Raw genomic sequence first — 21,965 nt, forward strand, 5'->3', positions numbered from 1 at the left:
TTATTTATCATCAGTTTTTGTGTGTACGTACATGTTATTCCTTTCGCACGGAAAAGAACGGCCTTGGTTTTAGAGCTGTTGATCTGTAACGAATTTTGGCAGGACCATTTCGAAAAATTGACTAACGTTTTATTAGCTGCTTTTATCAAATCGTCTATATTTGTTCCCGTAAAGAATAAGCTTGTATCATCTGCATAAATAATGTACGTTATTGAGTGATCCACATTTACAATATCATTGATATAAAGGTTAAATAGAAAAGGTCCTAATATGCTTCCCTGTGGTACACCGCGTTTGATTTTTTGGGGCATAGATGTTTGCCTATTTATAGACACACACTGGTACCGATCACTAAGGTAGCTTTCTATTAAATCGAGCGCGATGCCTCTAATCCCGTAATAAAACAATTTTTCTAACAAGGTTTGGTGATCAATTCTGTCGAATGCCTTCGTAAAGTCTATGAATACGCCTAATGTTAGCTTTCTTGCTTCAATGTTGCCCAGTATCAACTCTTTTTGATGCAACAGCGCTGTCTCCATCGATACGCCAGACCTGAACCCATATTGTGCTGTTGTAATCACAGAATGCGAGTCCAAAAATTTATACAATCTAGTGAAAATGACTTTTTCTAGAGCCTTTGAAAATATAGGTAATATCGATATTGGCCGGTAATTACTCATTTCATTTTTGTCACCACCTTTATAAAGCACTGCAACTTTGGCATTTTTCATCCGCTTAGGGAACATACCTGTGCTTAAAACAATATTATAAATATGCGTCAGGCAGGGTGATAATAAATCAATAACAAAGATAACCGGTTCCATTTTTATGCCGTCAATATCCTCACTTTTGCTTTTTTTAAGTTTCATGAAAACGTTGTTTACCTCAGTTTGCTCCGTAGGGACAATAAATATTGAGGGGGCTATAGGTGTTGGCATGTAACTTAATGCATTTCCGTCGTAAGAACTTTCTGACAAAGAAGTAAAGTACCCATTGAATTTATTGGCTAATGCTGTTCCTTTAAATATATGATTATCAATTGTAATTTCGTCGACACCGGGCGTCCTATTACTTGAAGATATAATTGTGTTTAGTTTTTTCCCCATTTGCTTGACATCTACGATACCGTTAAAAATAGTATGGTAATAGTCGCGTTTGGCTTGCCTTAAAGTTTTTGAAAGACTGTTTCTGTAGGCCCTAAACGCTTTCAGTGCATTCAAATCGCGATTTTTCAAGAACACCTGGTACAGTCTGTTTTTCGTACGTATCATTTTCAATATACTTAACGTTACCCAAAGCTTACGTGCGCGTTTTGGCTTAGTTATTTCTTTGTACGGAAAGTGTTTTTTATATACCGAAGAAAAAATTTCTATGAAATGGTCATATGCGGTATCAGCCGTTGAGCACGCAAAAACTGCGTTCCAGCTTGTTCTGGCGAGTTCATCTCGGAACTGCGACAGTGTAACCGCGTTGATGTCTTGATATATTATATTTACAGTGAATTCTTTTGCCGCATTGTACGTATCAGTTACTAAATAGATAGGCAAGTGGTCGCTAAGTGTCACATTAATGGTACCAGAGAATAGGTCATTAATTGCTAGGTTAGTAATAAAAAGGTCGATAAGAGTTTCACTAGTTGCAGTGATACGTGTGGGGGTGGTTATTACATTAAACGAAAAATGGGAATCGAGAATCGCAGATAATTCGCCCTGTTTAGAAGTTTTTGTCAGCATATCTATGTTTAGGTCACCTCCTAAAATAAAGAGTATTGCTTTATGTTTACAAACGAAAAAAAATCTCTAGAAACGTGAAAAATTCGCTCAAGTTACCATCAGGTGGCCTATACACGACAGCAAATACAAAATTGTTGCATTTTATACAAATTATCTCAAAGTCCGTTGTGGACCAAGAAAAGTCATCGAGGAGGTCATAGGTCAATCCCAGTTTTGTGAACATGCATACGCCGCCTCCCCTTTTCAATTTCCTATTCAAAGAAACGGCACTGTAGCCGTCTAAATGTATGGTATTAAGATCAGAGTACCACGTCTCAGTCAGCATAATAACCGAGAAGGAAAACCCGACCTCGTTTATTAAAATTCAAAAGTCATCATATTTTTGGCGTAACGACGGCATGTTCATATGTAAAAATGTTAATGGTGATTTACACTTTTCAACAATATCCGACTTGAGAGCGGTTGGACTAATACAAGATAAAGTCATTGCTGATTATTATGGGTCAACATAGAAGTGCTGTCAGTTTGCAGACAAGTAGTGACATACTTCCAAATGAGAAACAGACGACGAAAAATATCACTGTGCCTACGGATTTCATCAACAAGGGCAGAAAAACGCAGCCAAGTTGTTTCCCAGCTCATGTCGCGATACAGGCATAAACGCAAACAATCCAGAAAATAGCAAAAGCGGCAACTACAAACCAGTACTTCCAAAATTAAAGCACACAAGACAAAAAAAATAAAAAAGCAGGCAACAAATATCGGAAAGAGAACAAATGTGTGGCGAACAGCGCATGCGCATATGGCCTTTGCTCCGGGTAGACTATCGCAACATATACAACTATGTGTCTCCTTAACACATATGAACGGCATGATAAGATGCGCTATAGCACCACAAAGGCCTCCTTCAAAGTTTGGAACATTGGTCTTATTTTCCAGCTTTCATAATGGGTTAACCATTTTAGCAACGTCCCCACTGCATGAAATCTTTATTTTTGGAGCGTTGTCCATGCACCGTGCGAAAGTTTTGCCATTTTGCACCCAAACGTATTTCCAACCAGTTTCGCGTTTGCGTGCAGTAGCCTGACCTAGTAGACGTTTCAGCTCTGGGCATAGGTGCTCGTTAACAAAGAACGGCTCCTCCGAGTCGAAGCCTACGTCAGAGCACTTGAGCCGGGCAGTACGCGCATTCTCGAGGAAACAGTCCCTCTTCTGCCACCGTGCGAACTGAACTACTACGTTCTTTTTTGTTAGATTGGAGGTTGGTACTCTGTGCGCCGACTCAAAATCGGCTTCCTCAAGTGGTACACCTACTTTCTCGCCAATTTCGATCACTGTATCTATAAGGTTTTCAGTGGCGTTGTACGGGATACCTTTGAGCTCCACATTTGCATTACAAGAATACTGCTCAAGGTGTAGCAGCCTACTCTCATGATCTTTCACCTTTTGAGCAAGATCAGCGCACGTGGCCTCTAGCATAGCGTTGGTCGCCTTGAGCTTTACATTTTCAGCCTTTACTTCTTCACAATCAGTATTTAAGGAAGCTACAGAGGACTTAATTTCCCTCAGCTCATTGCGAAAGTCTCGCTCGAGTGCTTCCTTGAAGCCTTTAAATTCAGCCCGTAATTCACGCTTAAGTTCCTCGAAAAGTGCTCTTATCTCTTTCGCCATGTCTCAATGAGTCAATACAGACAACAGAACACTTGTGGCAGCATCAGCAGCAGCAAAACGAAACAGGCGAAAATTCAAGAAACAAGCAGGAATTTGGGCACAAACCTGCGTGAAAGATGTGTAGCGTTTTAGTCCTCGAGCTTCGCTGCCGCCTCTGCTGCCATGTCAAGGACGGGGGTGTTGTTCAGTCAATTTGTAGTTTTTCGTCAGGGTTGAGGAACCAATGCAAGTCGATGGTCCAGGCAGCGTCACAATCACTTGAGGGCTAACCTGGAAGGGCCTTTCTCAAAGTAGATGTAGATAGCTGGGCTGATATCAGCGCATCCAAACCGCCGCACGATGCCGGAACGAAATATTCCACAGCCCTGCGTGAAAGATGTGTAGCGTTTTAGTCCTCGAGCTTCGCTGCCGCCTCTGCTGCCATGTCACGCGAATACACCAAATCAAGGAGTACAAGGCGATATGAGATGGACATCATTTGAGGGCAGGGAAGCTAGCAGCAAGATAAAATTTGAGAAGCGATTGAGAGAAATGGGGGAGGAGCGTTGGGCTAGGAAGGTGTTCAGCTACTTTACATGAAGGATGTCGATACAAAATAGAGGAAGCGAACCAGAAAATTGACTGGTAAATACTTAGAAAACAGGAGGGGGCCATACCAAAAAGAATTATCGGTTAAGAAGAAGGTGAAGGAAGCTGAGACCAATATGTGGAAAATCGGCATAATTAGGAAGTCCGCCCTTGAGGTCTATCTAATAAGCAGGAAATAGCCAAGGAAAGGATCTATGATAATACTCGGGGTAGTTCTCTACTGTTTGAGGCCAGGACGGGAGTACTGCGAACAGAGACATATCGGGCCAAATACGAAGGGGTAGACACAGTATGCATTGCGTGTGGAGAGGAAGAAGAAACTGCCGAACACTTGATAATGTTCTGTAAAGGGCTTCACTCTATAGTTAAGGATAATTGCGCAGAGTTTTTCAAAGCACTGGGGTTTAGGGACCGGGAGGGCAAAATAGACTTTAAGCGGGTAGACTTAGCTAAAAGGAGGTTATCTGATTGGTGGCGAAAGTCAAGGCACGAGTGAAAATTAAACCCTTCACTGCAAAGTACGAATTCTCAAACTCACTTTTTAAAGAAAAAAATAAATATAGTTTTTGGTTCATTAAATATTACCGCTTGGTGGCGCTAGCCATCGCCCGATCTAAAAGGTACAGCCATATTTATCCATTCATCCATCCATCCATTGCCTATTGGCTACCCATAATTGTTTTTTTTTTTTCAGGGGGGGGGGGGTGGAGGGGGTGCAGCAGAACGACTAACTATGGCAATTGGTTGTCACTGTTAATGCGTGTAAATATTTTACTATGCCCTGAAAAGTTAAATTACGAAAACATTTTGTCGTGCAGGGGTTCAGATCCCCTTCCTGTCCTCTCTTATGACTTCCTGGTTCTGCGTACGTTTGACACAGTATTTGTTTTTCAACCTCAAAGCTGTCTGAGCACAGCTAACTTCCTATAAATCAGCTAAGTTATTCCGAATATTGTAGCCGCCTACCCAACGAAGAAAGGAGTTGAAACAGAAGATATACTGATATGACACACCCTTTTTGAATTATTTTCGATATCGCACAAAGGCTTTTATGGAACTCAAATTCAGTAGACTGGCCTGTCATACTTCAATTTAAGGCTCCGACATCCTGTGCGAGACATGAATGATCGTCAAGCACGAAGGAATCTGCACCAACAAAGCGCGATAGAGGAGCCGAAGCGCATAGCTATAGTGAACTAGATTGGGGTAGTGGGACGAGCGCAGAGCGAAAGCAAGGAGCGGCGGCGAGGCGAAACACACGGAAATCTTCGTGCGCGGTGTGGTGGCGCCACTGTGCCTTTCTCCTGAAGCCTCAGCTTAGCAACGTGCTTTTGACAGCAGGCACTGAAGATTGTAGTTGCTTGTGCGTGGTATTTTTGGCGGTGGTAACGCTGAGTTAGATACGAGAACCTCGGCGGAAGAATTATTCTTTTGCGCAATGCTGTAAAACAGGGTATAACAGAATGAAACTGCTGCCGTTTGACCACACTGAATGACTGGGTGGTCGTTTGTACCCCTCACAAGATTTGTAGCATAGGGCTGGGTAATATCGCGATTCAGTAGTATCTCAGAGATGCCTTGAGTTCCTGTATCGAGATGCATTTTAAAAATGTACTTGTATCACAGTAGTGAAATACGTTTCCTTTGTATTGAATGTATTGATACTGCAAAGACATGGAGACCTCACTACACTTTTGTCGTAATGGAGCCGATGTGTATCTAATATCGAGAGAAAAGCCTGTATGCGCTTAGCTAGTCAAAAGTGCCCCGCCAGTCGGCGACACATAGAGATCAGCAAAGAACCCCCCACACGCACAGAATGTTCTATGTGGTTAAGGGCTTGACGCAACCGACGGCAGAATCGTGGAGGCAGTGCTGACGTTCTTGGATCTTTCTCAAGGCCGGTGAAACACAATCAATTTTTTTTTGAGTGGGGGCACAATTTTGGTATTTAGTACCTATAAACACGCAGTTGTGTTTACTTACAAGAATATAGTCTTTTCTATATCGCTAGTCTTGAATTGAAACTGAACCTGCGCTCTGTCTACTGACAGTCTATTCTATAAGCTGCTCTTACTTGGTGTAGTTAGTGTAAGCATTCCTAGCATGTGTGTAATAAATGAATAAGAGTATACTTTACCTCTCATCAGTGGTGTTTGTTACTGAGTTCAGTTATACGGCTGACTCGATTGCGTTTTAATTATCCGCAGCGCATTTTCTTGCAAAATTGTCTTCAGAATATCTCGTTGTGTCTTCTATAAAACTATCTCAGTACTTGTATTTTTGGGCTTGAGCACCTGTATTCTGATATTTGTACTTTCAGAATACTTTTATGAATGTCGCTGCCCAGCCCTGATTTATGCCAACAGACGCGCTCAATTGTCTCGGAGCTACAAATAAAATGCATTATTTTGTAACATTGCGGCTCTCGTGAAGAAAAACTTGCTCTGCTCTAATGATATTCTAAACGACATTCACAAGGAAGAAACAAACATGGGGACCATTTCGTCTGTGCTATCACGCATTTGCATTTGAACAGAAAGCAAAAAAAAAAAGCTTGGCCAAATGACCTAAAATCATAGGTTTGCGTTCGCACATATAGCTTTTGAAGTGTGTCCTTGTGTAAATTAGGATGGTTTGATCAATTCTTTCTTTTGTTGATCTCTCAGTGTTCCAATCTTTTTTCTCTCTTTTTTTGTGAGCACGGCATCGGCTGTGCAGGGCCGAATTCCGTTCTGTGTGAGTAGCCACGCACAGTTCCAAAAACTTCCTCCCTGACAGGCTTGTTCCTAAAATCTCACGTCTTCGAGCTTTCAAGACAAAAGTACTTGCTCTTTTTTTGTTGACTCAGTTTAAAATTTAGGCAAACAGAGTTCTAGCATTTGCGTTAAACATATCGCACTCGTTATTTGAAAGTGCGGCAAACAAGAGCCCTCTGAGGCGCAAGACCCTAGCGGCGCGCTTCAGGATGGATGGATGGATGGATGGATGGATATGGCTGTACCGTTTAGATCGGGCGTTGGCTAGCGCCACCAAGCCGTAATACTTAATGACCCAAAACCTAGATTTATTTTTTTTCTTTAAAAAGTGCGTTTGAGGATTCGTACTTTGCAGTGAAGGGTTTAATTTTCACTCGTGCCTTGACTTTAGCCACCAATCAGATAACCTCCTTCTAGTTAGGTCTACCCGCTTAAAGTCTATTTTGCCCTCCCGGTCCCCAAACCCCACTGCTTTGAAAAACTCTGCGCCATCATCGTGAACTATAGGGTGAAGCCCTTTACAGAACATTATCAAGTGTTCGGTAGTTTCTTCTTCTTCTCCACACACACTGCATACTGTGTCTACCCCTTCGTATTTGGCCCGATATGTCTTGGTTCGGAGTACTCGCGTCCTGGCCTCAAACAGTACAGAACTACCCCGAGTATTATCATAGATCTTTTCCTTGGCAATTTCCTGCTTAAAAGTTTGATAGATCTCTAGTGCGGAATTCTTAATCATGACCATTCTCCACATGTCAGTCTCCGTTTCCTTCACTTTCTTCTTAACCGACAGTTCTTTTTTGGTTTTGCCATTTGCTCTTTTCTAAGTATTTACCAGTCAATTTCCTGGTTCGCTTCCTCCATTTTGTATCGACATTCTTCATGTACAAGTAGCTGAAAACCTTCCTAGCCCAACGCTCCTCCGCCATTTCTCTCAATCGCTTCTCAATTTTTATCTTGCTGCTAGCTTCCCTGCCCTCAAATGATGTCCATCCCATATCACCTTGTACTCCCTGATTTGGTGTACTCCCGTGAGCTCTTAAAGCAAGCCTACCTATTCCACGTTGCTTAATTTCTAATCTTGCTTGAATTTCTGATCTCATGCACAAGACCGCATTGCCGAACGTCCACCCAGGAACCTCGACCCCTTTCCATATTCCTCTTACAACATCATACCTATTGTAATTCCACAGTGCCCTATTTTTCATCACTACTGCATTCCTGTTACCTTTAGTCGTCACGTATATTTCGTGTTCCCTTAGGTACTTGGTCCTATTGCTTATCCACACGCCAAGATATTTGTAATTATCTGTTATATCTAGCGTGACCTCCTGTACTCTAAGCTCCTGTACCCTAAAATGGGAAACCTTTCTAAGCTGTAGAAGGGATGCATTCCTTCTGATCAATGAAAAGATTAGAAGAAAGGGAGCTCAGTGGCTGGCAGAAGTACATAAAGAAGATAGAAAGGCAGCTGCAAAATTTTGGAACCATCTAAACTCCCTAAAAAATGAGACGAGCCTAGAGCAGAGTTTTATAACTACAGCCCAAGGTGCAATGCTAGAAGGGGACGAAGCTATTGAATATATTAGAACAACGGTGACAGAGAAACTTCAACGAAGAAGTACTTTATGCACCACAAAAGACAAGGATGAATCAAGTGGTGCAATGGCTCCATTTTCACAACGAGAGTGGAAAAGGGCTGAGAAAAGGCTTCCTAGTAGTGCATCAACAGGCCCAGATGGCATTCCAATTATGCTGATAAAGACATTAGGTCCGAAGTCTAAGCAGGCTTTGAGAGAGGCAGTGAGCAAAATAAAAATCGATGGTAAAGTTCCCGATGGATGGAAACTTGGCAGGAAGAGCATGATCTATAAAGGAAAGGGGGACAAAGCTGACATAAACAACTAGCGTCCTCTAACACTGACATCAATGGTCTACAGGCTGGCGATGCAGATTATAAAGGGAAGACTGCAGGCATGCATAGAGAATGAGGGAGTTCTGGGGGTAGTGCCTGATCAGTGAGTTTTCCTTATTTGACTAAAGAGAGGTTGAAGCCCAGTCCACTTTGCGCTAATTTGGCCTCTAATCCTTGTAGGTACGTCATGAATAATAAGGGTGACAGGGAAAACCCCTGCCTAAGCCCACGTTTTACCTCTGCAGGCTTGGATACCTGTTCTTCCCACTTTATAACTACCTTGTTACCTTTATAGATATCCTTTAAAAGATTAGTGACTACATGTTCCACGCCTAGTGTGTCCGGTATTCCCCACAATTCCTCTTTAACCACGCTATCGTACGCTCACTTGATATCCACAAATGCTAGCCACAGGGACATGTGTTCCTTTTCTGCTATTTCGATGCACTGCGTCAGTGAGAACAGATTTTCTTCCAACCTCCTGTGTTTCCGAAACCCATTCTGCAGTTCCCCCCGAATCCCCTCATCCTCTATCCATGCCTGCAGTCTTTCCTTTATAATCTGCATCGCCAGCCTGTAGACCATTGATATCACTGTTATAGGACGGTAGTTGTTTGTGTCAGCTTTGTCCTTCTTTCCTATATACATCATGCTCATCTTGCCGAGTTTCCATCAATCCGCAACTTTACCATCGATTTTTATTTTGCTCACTTCCTCTCTCAAAGCCTGCTTAGACTTCGAACCTAATGTCTTTATCAGCATAATTGGAATGCAATCTGGGCCTGTTGATGCACTACTAGGCACCCTTTTCTCAGCCCTTTCCCACTGTCGTTGTGAAAATGTAGCCATTGCACCACTTGATTCGTCCTTGTCTATTGTGGTGCATAAAGTACTTCTTTGTTGAAATTTTTGTGTCACCGTTGTTCTTATATATTCAATAGCTTCATCCCCTTCTAGCATTGCACCTTGGGCTGTAGTTATAAAACTCTGCTCTAGGCTCGTCTCATTTCTTAGGGAGTTTAGATGGTTCCAAAATTTCGCAGCTGCCTTTCTATCTTTTTATGTAGTTCTGCCAGCCACTGAGCTCCCTTTCTTCTAATCTTTTCATTGATCAAAAGGGATGCATTCCTTCTACAGCTCACAAAGGTTTCCCATTTTCTTTCAACATCATCTGTCGGTTCACCCCGCTGCTTAGCATGTCTGGGTTTCCTAGAGGCTTCCTGGCGTTTTTCTATGGCTCTCTTAACTTCGTCATCCCACCAACTTTCAGGCGAAAGGCGCAGCAGCGCAGCCTAGTGGTTTCCGTGAAAACGGCCTCACCGAGAGGATCAGCCTCGTCCCACTACCCCTATCTAGTTCACTGTACCGCTAGGGTTTAGCGCCTCAGTGGGCACTTGTTTGCTGCGCTTTCAAATAACGAGTGCAATATGTTTAACGCAGATGCTAGAACTCTGTTTGCCTAAATTTTAAACTAGGTCAACAAAAAAAGAGTAGGTACTTTTGTCTTGAAAGCTCGAAGAGGTGAGATTTTAGGAACAAGCCTGTCAGGGAGGAAGTTTTTGGAACTGCGCTGGCTACTCACACAGAACGGAATGCGGCCCTGCACAGCCGCTACCTTGCTAACAAAAAAGAGAGAAAAAAGATTGGAACACTGAGAGATCAACAAATGAAAGAATTGATCAAACCATCTTAATTTACACAAGGACACTCTTCAATAGCTATATGTGTGAACGCAAACCTATGTTTTTAGGTCATTTGGCCGAGCTTTTTTTTATTTTTTTTGGCTCTCTGTCCAAATGCGAATGCGTGATAGCACAGACGAAATGATCCCCATGTTTGTTTCTTCCTTGTGAATGTCGTTTAGAATATCATTAGAGCAGAGGAAGTTTTTCTTCACGGGAGCCTCAATATTACTAAATAATGCATTTTATTTGTAGCTCCGAGACAATGGAGTGCGTCTGTTGGCATAAATCAGGGCTGGGCAGCGACATTCATAAAAGTATTCTGAAAGTACAAATATCAGAATACAGGTGCTCAAGCCCAAAAATACAACTACTGAGAAATATTTATTGAAGACATAAATAGATATTCTGAAGACAATTTTGCAAGAAAATGCGCTGTGGGGTAATTAAAACGCAATTGAGTCAGCCGTATCACTCAACTCAGTAACAAACACCACTATTACACACATGATAGGAATGCTTACACTAGCTACACCAAAGTAAGAGCAGCTTATAAAATAGACTGTCGGTAGACAGAGCGCAGGTTCAGTTTCTATTCAAGACTAGCGATATAGAAAAGACTATATTCTTGTAAGAAAACACAACTGCGTGTTTATAGCTACTAAATACCAAAATTGTGCCCCCCCCCCCCCAAAAAAATGATTCTGTTTCGCCGGCCTTGAGAAAGATCCAAGAATGTCAGCACTGCCTCCACGATTCTGCCGTCGGTTGTGTCAAACCCTCAACCACATAGAACTTTCTGTGCTTGTGGGGGGCTCTTCGCTGATCTCTATGGTTCGCCGACTGGCGGGGCGTTTTTGACTAGCTAAGCGCATACAGGCTTTGCTCTCGATATTAGATACACATCGGCTCCATTACGACAAAAGTGTAGTGAGGTCACCATGTCTTTGCAGTATCAATACATTCAATACAAAGGAAAAGTATTTGACTACTGTGATACAAGTACATTTTTAAAATGCATCTCGATGCAGGAACTCAAGGTATCTCTGAGATACTACTGAATCGCGATACTGACCAGCCCTGTGCTACAAATCTTGTGAGGGGTACAAACGACCACCCAGTCATTCGGTGCGGTCAAACGGCAGAAGTTTCATTCTGTTATACCGTGTTTTACAACATTGCGCAAAAGAATAATTGTTCTGCCGAGGTTTTCGTATCTAACTCAGCGTTACCACCACCCAAAATACCACGCACAAGCAACAACAATCTTCAGTGCCTGCTGTCAAACGCCGGTTGCTCAACTGAGGCTTCAGGAGAAAGGCACAATGGCACCACTACACCGCGCACGAAGACTTCCGTGTGTTTCGCCTCGCCGCCGTTCCTTGCTTTCGCTCTATGCTCGTCCCACTACCCCTATCTAGTTCGCTATACTAGCGACGCGCTTCAGGATACATTGATGGATGAATATGGATGTACCCTTTAGATCGGGCGGCGGCTAGCGCCACCAAGCCGTACTACTTAAAGACCCAAAAATTAGATATATTTTTTCTTTAAAAAGTGAGTTTGAGAATTTGTACTCTGCAGTGAAGGGTTTAATTTTCACTCGTGCCTTGACTTTAGCCACCAATCAGATAACCTCCTTCTAGTTAGGTCTACCCGCTTAAAGTCTATTTTGCCCTCGCGGTTCCTAAACCCCAGTGCTTTGAAAAACTCTGCGCCATCAACCTGAATTATAGGGTGAAGCCCTTTACAGAACATTATGAAGTGATCGGTAGTTTCTTCTTTCTCTCCACACGCACTGCATACTGTGTCTACCCCTTCGTATTTGGCCGGATATGTCTTGGTTCGCAGTACTCCCGTCCTGGCCTCAAACAGTACAGAACTACCCCGAGTATTATCATAGATCTTTTCCTTGGCAATTTCCTGCTTACAAGTTTGATAGATCTCTAGTGCGGAATTCTTAATCATGACCATTCTCCACATGTCAGTCTCCGTTTCCTTCACTTTCTTCTTAACCGACAGTTCTTTTTTGGTTTTGCCATTTGCTCTTTTCTAAGTATTTACCAGTCAATTTCCTGGTTCGCTTCCTCCATTTTGTATCGACATTCTTCATGTACAAGTAGCTGAAAACCTTCCTAGCCCAACGCTCCTCCCCCATTTCTCTCAATCGCTTCTCAAATTTTATCTTGCTGCTAGCATCCCTGCCCTCAAATGATGTCCATCCCATATCACCTTGTACTCCCTGATTTGGTGTATTCCGGTGAGCTCCTAAAGCAAGCCCACCTATTCCACGTTGCTTAATTTCTAATCTTGCTTGAACTTCTGATCTCATGCACAAGACCGCATTGCCGAACGTCCGCCCAGAAACCATGACCCCTTTCCATATTCCTCTCACAACATCATACCTATTTTGATTCCACATTGCCCTATTTTTCATCACTGCTGCATTCCTGTTACTTTCAGTCGTCACGTATATTTCGTGTTCTCTTAGGTACTTGTTCCCATTGCTTATCCATACGCCCAGATATTTGTAATTATCTGTTATCTGTAGCGTGACCTCCTGTATTCTAAGCTCACTACCTTCGTTATCATTGAAAATCATGACTGCTGATTTTTCCTTACTGAATCTAAAATCTAACCTATCTCCCTCATTACCGCAGATGTCAATCGATCTCTGCAAATCTTTCTTGTTGTCGGCCATTAGCACTATATCATCTGCGTACATTAACGCTGGTAGTGCCTGATCAATGAGTTTTCCTTATTTGACTAAAGAGAGGTTGAAGCCCACTCCACTTCACTCTAATTTGGCCTCTAATCCTTATAGGTACAACATGAATAATAAGGGTGACAGGGGACACCCCTGCCTAAGCCCCCGTTTTACCTCTGCAGGCTTGGATACCTGTTCTTCCCACTTTATAACTACCGTGTTACCTTTATCGATATCCTTTAAAAGATTAGTGACTACATGTTCCACGCCTAGTGTGTTTGGTATTCCCCACAATTCCTCTTGAACCACGCTATCATACGCTCACTTGATATCCAAAAATGCTAGCCACAGGATCCTGTGTTCTTTTTCTGCTATTTCGATGCACTGCGTCAGTGAGAACAGATTGTCTTCCAACCTCCTGTGTTTCCGAAACCCGTTCTGCAGTTCCCCCAGAACTCCTTCATTCTCTATACATGCCTGCAGTCTTCCCTTTATAATCTGCATCGCCAGCCTGTAGACCATTGATGTCACTGTTAGAGGACGGTTGTGTTTTATGTCAGCTTTGTCCCCCTTTCCTTTATAGATCATGCTCATCCTGCTAAGTTTCCATCCATCGGGAACATTACCATCGATTATTATTTTGCTCATTGCCTCTCTCAAAGCCTGCTTAGACTTCGGACCTACTGTCTTTATCAGCATAATTGAAATGCCATCTGGGTCTGTTGATGCACCACTAGGCACCCTTTTCTCAGCCCTTTCCCACTCTCGTTGTGAAAATGGAGCCATTGCACCACTTGATTCGTCCTTGTCTATTGTGGTGCATAAAGTACTTCTTTGTTCAAATTTTTCTGTCACCGTTGTTCTTATATATTCAATAGCTTCGTCCCCTTCTAGCATTGCACCTTGGGCTGTAGTTATAAAACTCTCCTCTAGGCTCGTCTCATTTTTTAGGGAGTTTAGATGGTTCCAAAATTTCGCAGCTGCCTCTCTATCTTTTTTATGTACTTCTGCCAGCCACTGAGCTCCCTTTCTTCTAATCTTTTCATTGATCAGAAGGGATGCATCCCTTCTACATCTTAGAAAGGTTTCACATTTTCTTTCAACATCATCTCTCGGTTCACCCCGCTGCTTAGCATGTCTGTGTTTCTTAGAGGCTTCCTCACGTTTTGCTATGGCTCTCTTAACTTCCTCATACCACCAACTTTCAGGAGAAAGGCGCAGCAGCGCAGCCTAGTGGTTTCCGTGAAAACGGCCTCACCGAGAGGATCAGCGTCGTCCCACTACCCCTATCTAGTTCACTGTACCGCTAGGGTTTAGCGCCTCAGTGGGCACTTGTTTGCCGCGCTTTCAAATAACGAGTGCGATATGTTTAACACAGATGCTAGACCTCTGTTTGCCTAAATTTTAAACTGAGTCAACAAAAAAAAAAAGAGCTAGTACTTTTGTCTTGAAAGCTCGAAGAGGTGAGATTTTTGGAACAAGCCTGTCACGGAGGAAGTTTTTGAAACTGCGCGGGGCGTGGCAACTCACAAAGAACGGAATGCGGCCCTGCACAGCCGATGCTGTGCTCACAAAAGAAGAGAGAAAAAAAGATTAGAACACTGAGAGATCAACAAATGAAATAATTGATCAAACCATCTTAATTTACACAAGGACACTCTTCAAAAGCTATATGTGCGAACACAAACCTATGCTTTTATTTCATTTGGCCGAGCTTTTTTATTTTTTTGCTCTCTGTCAAAATGCAAATGCGTGATAGCACAGACGAAATGATCCCCATGTTTGTTTCTTCCTTGTGAACGTCGTTTAGAATATCATTAGAGCAGGGGAAGTTTTTCTTCGCGGGAGCCTCAGTGTTACTAAATAATGAATTTTATTTGTAGCTCCGAGACAATGTAGCGCGTCTGTTGGCATAAATCAGGGCTGGGCAGCGACATTCATAAAAGTATTCTGAAAGTACAAATATCAGAATACAGGTGCTCAAGCCCAAAAATACAGGTACTGAGAAATATTTACAGAAGACATAACGAGATATTCTGAAGACAATTTTGCAAGAAAATGCGCTGCGGATAATTAAAACGCAATTGAGTCAGCCGTATCACTCAGCTCAGTAACAAACACCACTGATGGGAGGTAAAGGATACTCTTATTCATTTATTACACACAAGATAGGAATGCTTACACTAGCTACACCAAAGTAAGAGCACCTTATAAATTAGACTGTCAGTAGACAGAGCGCAGTTTCAGTTTCTATTCAAGACTAGCGATATAGAAAAGACTATATTCTTGTAAGTAAACACAACTGTGTGTTTATAGCTACTAATTACCAAAATTGTGCCCCCCCCCCCAAAAAAAAAATTGATTGTGTTTCACCGGCCTTGAGAAAGATCGAAGAATGTCAGCACTGCCTCCACGATTCTGCCGTCGGTTGTGTCAAACCCTCAACCACATAGAACTTTCTGTGCTTGTGGGGGGTTCTTCGCTGATCTCTATGTGTCGCCGACTGGCGGGGCGCTTTTGACTAGCTAAGCGCATACAGGCTTTGCTCTCGATATTAGATACACATCGGCTCCCTTACGACAAAGGAATAGTGAGATCGCCATGTCTTTGCAGTATCGATACATTCAATACAAAGGACAAAAGAAAAGTATTTCACTACTGAGATACAAGTACATTTTTAAAATGCATCTCGATACAGGAACTCAAGATATCTCTGAGATACTACCGAATCGCGATACTGCCTAGCCTTATGCTAAAAATCTTGTGAGGGGTACAAACGACCACCCAGTCATTCAGGGCGGTCAAACGGCAGCAGTTTCACTCTGTTATACCCTGTTTTACAACATTGCGCAAAAGAATAATTCTTCCGCTGAGGTTTTCGTATCTAACTCAGCGTTACCACCACCAAAAATACCACGCACAAGCAACTACAATCTTCAGTGCCTGCTGTCAAACGCACGTTGCTGAGCTGAGGCTTCAGGAGAAAGGCACAATGGCGCCATCCCACCGCGCACGAAGATTTCCGTGTGTTTCGCCTCGCCGCCGTTCCTTGCTTTCGCTCTACGCTCGTCCCACTACCCCTATTTAGATAGGGGTAGTGGGACGAGGCTGATTCTCTCGGTGAGGCCGTTTTCACGGAAACGACTAGGCAGCGCTGTTGCGCCTTTCTCCTATTCTAAATGGATATCAAGGGAGCGTATAATAGCGTGGTTCAAGAGGAATTGTGGGGAATACTGGACACACTAGATGTGGAACATGTAGTCACTAATCTTTTAAAGGGTATCTATAAAGGTAACAAGGTAGTTATAAAGTGGGAAAAACAGGTATCCGAGCCTGCAGAGGTGAAACGGGGGCTTAGGCAGGTGTGCCCCATGTCACCCTTATTATTCATGATGTACCTACAAGGATTAGAGGCAAAATTAGAGGAAATTGGGCTTGGCTTCAACCTCTCTTTAGTGAAACAAGAAAAACTTATTGATCAGGCACTACCAGCATTAATGTACGCAGATGATATACTGCTAATGGCCAACAAGAAGGAATATTTGCAGAGATTGGTGGACATCTGCGGTAATGAGGGAGATAGGTTAGATTTTAGATTCAGTAAGGAAAAATCAGCAGTCGAGATTTTCAATGACAACGAAGGTAGTGAGCTTAGAATACAGGAGGTCACGCTAGAGATAACAGATAAATACAAATATCTGGGCGTATGGATAAGTTATGGGACCGATTATCTGAGGGAACACGAAATATACGTGACGACTAAAGGTAACAGGAATGCAGCAGTCGTGAAAAATAGGGCACTGTGGAATTACAATAGGTATGATGTTGTGAGAGGAATATGGAAAGGGGTCGTAGTTCTTGGGCTGACGTTCGGCAATGCTGTCTTGTGCATGAGATCAGAAGTTCAAGCAAGATTAGAAATTAAGCAACGTGGAATAGGTGGGCTTGCTTTAGGAGCTCACGGGAATACACCAAGTCAGGGAGTACAAGGTGATATGGGATGGACATCATTTTAGGGCAGGGTAGCTAGCAGCAAGATAAAATTTGAGAAGCGATTGAGAGGAATGGGGGAGGACCGCCGTTTTAGGAAGGTTTTCAGCTACTTGTACATGAAGAATGTCGATACAAAATGGAGGAAGCCAACCAGGAAATTGACTGGTAAATACTTAGAAAACAGCAGGTTGCCAAACCAAAAAGAACTATCAGTTAAGAAGAAAGTGAAGAAAACGGAGACTGACATGTGGAGAACGGGCATGATTAAGAAGTGCGCACTAGAGTTCTATCGAACTTTTAAGCAGGAAATTGCCAAGGAAAAGATCTATGATAATACTCGGGGTAGTTCTGTACTGTTTGAGGCCAGGACGCGAGTACTCCGAACCAAGACATATCGGGCCAAATACGAAGGGGTAGACACAGTATGCAGTGTGTGTGGAGAAGAAGAAGAAACTACCGAACACTTGATAATGTTCTGTAAAGGGCTTCACCCTATAGTTCAGGATGATGACGCAGAGTTTTTCAAAGCACTGGGGTTTAGGGACCGGGAGGGCAAAATAAACTTTATTGATTGATTTGTGGGGTTTAACGTCCCAAAACCACCATATGATTATGAGAGACGCCGTAGTGGAGGGCTCCGGAAATTTCGACCACCTGGGGTTCTTTAACGTGCACCCAAATCTGAGTACACGGGCCTACAACATTTCCGCCTCCATCGCAAAATAAACTTTAAGCGGGTAGACTTAACTAGAAGGAGGTTATCTGATTGGTGGCTAAAGTCAAGGCACGAGTGAAAATTAAACTCTTCACTGCAAAGTACGGATCCTCAAGCTCACTTTTTAAGGAAAATAAATAAATATAGTTTTTGGTTCATTAGGTATTACGGCTTGGTGGCGCTAGCCACTGCCTGATCTAAAGGGTACAGCCTTATCCATCCATCCATCCATCCATTCATCCACCCTTAGAATGCCTCGATGCGCGCGCCCCCGCTTAGAGTGGTGTCAGCTTTTGCAAGGGCAGATGCCGCCGCCTCGGCTTCGGTGCCAGTGCGACCGCCATTTTGACGCCTCCGGCCGGTAGTTCGTGCTTGGCGTGTGAGGTGTTGTTGGCCAATGTTCATTCCCTTCCAGTTTTATGCACCCATCTCCGCATGACTATGCCCGGCTGCTGCGTGCCGCAGTGCTCGAATCACTCGAGAAACGAAGGGAAGTTGTACCGGTTTCCAAGAGACCCAAAAAGGCTTCTTTGGACCGTTAAAATCAAACGAGACAAGTGGCAACCGACTAATACGTCGCATGTATGCAGCGTAAGTAAACATTTTTTTTTTTGTGCGTCGTATTCTGACTGGTCAGCATTATTTAGGGCGCCGTTTTTTTTTATTTAGGTGCACAATGTAAACGCAGGACAGCCAAACGTCGTGCAGGGTACTGTGCGGCGTGCTCGTGTTAAAAGACCACGCTTTAAGAAAATGCGTCAAGTACGGGGGCTTCGGAAGCCCCCGTGTCGATAACATTTCATGGTTCTTCAAGGGCCTCGAGTGTGCTACTACATTCATAGGAATCGCGACTAAATTTAGTGCCCTTGCACGGAAAAGTGTTGCCTTGGCAGCAGCGTTGTGAAATCCTTCCCACCACCTACCCGTGGCTGTTAATTTCGTGCACTGCGCTTCGCAGCTATTGTGCTCGCGAGACCGGCTGCCGCTGTCGTGACCATCCACCTCGCGGCCCGAAGACAGACTTCGTGAAATTGCCGTACTCGCTCGCCAACTCGCCCCGACAGCGTACGCGTCGACCGGGTGCTGGCGGAGTTGAGCTGAACGAAAAGTAGGCAAGAATTTAGAAAGTGGAGGAGGGAGAAAATTATATGCAAGGGCAGAAAACGGGGAGTGAGTTCAGGCCGCGTGCCGGCGAGGGAGTACGGAAATCTGACGGCGCCTGACTGCTGCCGAGCTTCAAGAGTACGGCACGTAGAGTTCACGTAATTCACATAAGAGGAAATTAGACGTGAAATGCGCGCATACGGCCTCGCAGGGAATTAACATAGGCTCGGGTGCGTGGTAGGGGGATTTCACAACGCTTACGAGGCCTGCCCATGTTTATTCGTGCACGCGTTCGCACTGATCGGTCGAAATTTGAACGCCTCTTGTGAAATCAAGCCGTTTGAACATAAACATGCTGTTCCTGCGAAAAACTCGTAATATTACGAGGCCGGACTTCTGCCCGCCTTGTGTGTATCGTCGTATGTATACTTGGGAATCAGGAACACTTCAGTGACAAACAAAACAAGCGCTGTTATGGAGTGTTGTCATTTTTACCTGACAAATAAATTCGATTGCATTGGGAACTTGGAGGCTTGGGTACAATGCTTTCGATAGAACAAAATCTGTAACGCTCGCTATAAAGTCAGACCTGGTCCTTTGTCGGCACAATAGACTAATATTTTATTCACATGAATTCAGGAATCCTTACAGATTTTCAGTGCGAAAATTGAAAGGGTTATTATAACAGCAGGCTGGCTCTATGATCGCGCTCACTGAAGTGGCTTACGTGAAAGCGCGCGTGAGCTCAATTAGTTTCCTTCTTTTTGTGCTTCAATGTTGCTGCTAGTTCCTGCTGCGAATCATACTGCACGCATACATGAAATCTTGTTTATCGGCAGTGACAGACATTTGTTTTTCTTCTGCCAGTGTGTTAATCTCCAATTCTGGTTTTATTTGCAGGCTCACTATGAAGAGAACAACTATGAGCATCATCGTGCGGATGGCTGGAAGAAGTTGAAACCAAATGCCGTCCCAACTTTGTTCACATTTCATTTCGTACTGCATTTGGTTTGTCTTGTATCTGACTTTGATTTTCACTAGTGGGACAGCGCAGCATTAAGGCGCACAAATAAATGGCCTGTTCACTGAAATCGTGGGTGTCGTTTCATAAAGGTAGACTGGTTAAAGCATGTTACTCTCGGGTATGCTGCCTGCACAGTGCATGAAATGGTGAGGCAGGGGAAGGTGGTACCGAATGTCACATAATGGGTGTGTGTGTGCGTGTGTGTGTGTTATAAACACACACACACACGCAAGTATATAAAGTACGGCGATTCCCGCCTTTGCTATTCGGCTGATTCACAAAGACCCAAATATTGCATTCCTTTCAGCAAGCGTAGTAATAAAAGTTCATGCGCCCCTCCGTCTTAACGACGACAATGGTTTAACGCGAAGCTTTCTGGTGTGGGAGTTTGTGGCTCATTTCATTCAGTCCATGTCAGCCCCTGGCGCATTGTACAAGCACAGGCCACCAGTTTGTATGACGTGCGTTGTTCCATTTAACAATTAGGTAACAACAGCACTAAGAGGTGTCCAAGTTGCTCAAAAAAAAAAAAGCTCGCCAACGAGTACTTCTTCCCTACCTGAGCGAGCACCGCAAGCGGTAGTGCGCTTCGCATGCTGCCCCACTACGGCGGGAGCCGTAATAGCGGCCGTCGTAGCAGACGACACGGCTGTCCTCACCCTCAGCGGAGCGCGCGGGCATCAAGGCACCCTATTTCTCCTGAAAGTTGGTGGGATGAGGAAGGTAAGAGAGCCATAGCAGAACGTCAGGAAGCCTCTAGGGAACACAGACATGCTAAGCAGCGGGGTGAACCGACAGATTATGTTGAAAGAAAATGGCAAACCTTTCTAAGCTGTAAAAGGGATGCATACCTTCTGATCAATGAAAAGATTAGAAAAAATGGAGCTCAGTGGCTGGCAGAAGTACATAAAAAAGATAGAAAGGCAGCTGCGAAATTTTGAAACCATCTAAACTCCCTAAGAAATGAGACGAGCATAGAGCAGAGTTTTATAACTACAGCCCAAGGTGCTAGGCTAGAAGGGGACGAAGCTATTGAATATATAAAAAACAACGGTGACAGAAAAAATTCAACAAAGAAGTACTTTATGCACCACAATAGACAAGGACGAATCAAGTGGCGCAATGGCTCCATTTTCACAACGAGATTGGGAAAGGGCTGAGAAGAGGGTTCCTAGTAGTACATCAACAGACCCAGATGGCATTTCAATTATGCTGATAAAGACATTAGGTCCGAAGTCTAAGCAGGCTTTGAGAGAGGCAATGAGCAAAATAATAATCGATGGTAATGTTCCCGATGGATGGAAACTTAGCAGGATGAGCATGATCTATAAAGGAAAGGGGGACAAAGCTGACATAAACAACTACCGTCCTATAACAGTGGCATCAATGGTATACAGGCTGGCGATGCAGATTATAAAGGAAAGACTGCAGGCATGGATAGAGGATGAGGGGATGCTGGGGGAACTGCAGAATGGGTTTCGGAAACACAGGAGGTTGGAAGACAATCTGTTCTCCCTGACGCAGTGCATCGAAATAGCAGAAAAGGAACACAGGCCCCTGTGGCTAGCATTTTTGGATATCAAGTGAGCGTACGATAGCGTGGTTCAAGAGGAATTGTGGGGAATACTGGACACACTAGGCGTGGGACATGTAGTCACTAATCTTTTAAAGGATATCTATAAAGATAACAAGGTAGTTATAAAGTGGGAAAAACAGGTATCCAAGCCTGCAGAGGTAAAACGGGGGATTAGGCAAGGGACGTGTCCCCTGTCACACTTATTATACATGATGTACCTACAAGGATTAGAGGCCAAATTAGAGCGAAGCGGACTGGGCTTCAACCTCTCTTTAGTCAAATAAGGAAAACTCATTGATAAGGCACTACCAGCTTTAATGTACGCAGCTGTGGCTATATAGTGCTAATGGCCGACAACAAGGAAGATTTGAAGAGATTGATGGACATCTGCGGTAATGAGGGAGATAGGTTAGATTTTAGATTCAGTAAGGAAAAATCAGCAGTCATGATTTTCAATGATAACGAAGGTAGTCAGCTTAGAATACAGGAGGTCACGCT

Source organism: Rhipicephalus microplus, chromosome 3 (genome assembly GCF_043290135.1).
Source record: "Rhipicephalus microplus isolate Deutch F79 chromosome 3, USDA_Rmic, whole genome shotgun sequence".
Lineage (NCBI taxonomy): Eukaryota > Metazoa > Arthropoda > Arachnida > Ixodida > Ixodidae > Rhipicephalus > Rhipicephalus microplus.